Consider the following 406-nt stretch of genomic DNA (forward strand, 5'->3'; position numbering starts at 1 on the left):
ATAGAAATCGGCCAAGGACATAAGAAAATCCTAGAGTCTATACCTACGCTCTCTAATGGCCTTTATTACGCCAAGGTCAGTATGATGGAGGCCAATGCCGCATTTAATAAAGTGGCCACCGAGAATTTTACTCTCTGGCACGACCGGTTTTTGAATACAAACGACCATCCTTTTAAAGACTATACGTCTTGATAATGCTGATGAGTTCACGTCCCAAGCGTTTAATGATTAGTGTATGTCCATGGGGGTAAGTGTGGAACACTCCGTGGCACATGTACATACACAGAACGGCTTGGCTGAATCATTCATAAAACAAATTCAGCTGATAGCTAAACTATTGCTTATGAGGTCTAAGCTTCCGGCCACAACTTGGGGACACGCGGTCTTGCACGCGGCCGAACTGATT

This window comes from Brassica oleracea, chromosome C4 (genome assembly GCF_000695525.1).
Source record: "Brassica oleracea var. oleracea cultivar TO1000 chromosome C4, BOL, whole genome shotgun sequence".
In the NCBI taxonomy this organism is placed as follows: Eukaryota; Viridiplantae; Streptophyta; class Magnoliopsida; order Brassicales; family Brassicaceae; genus Brassica; species Brassica oleracea.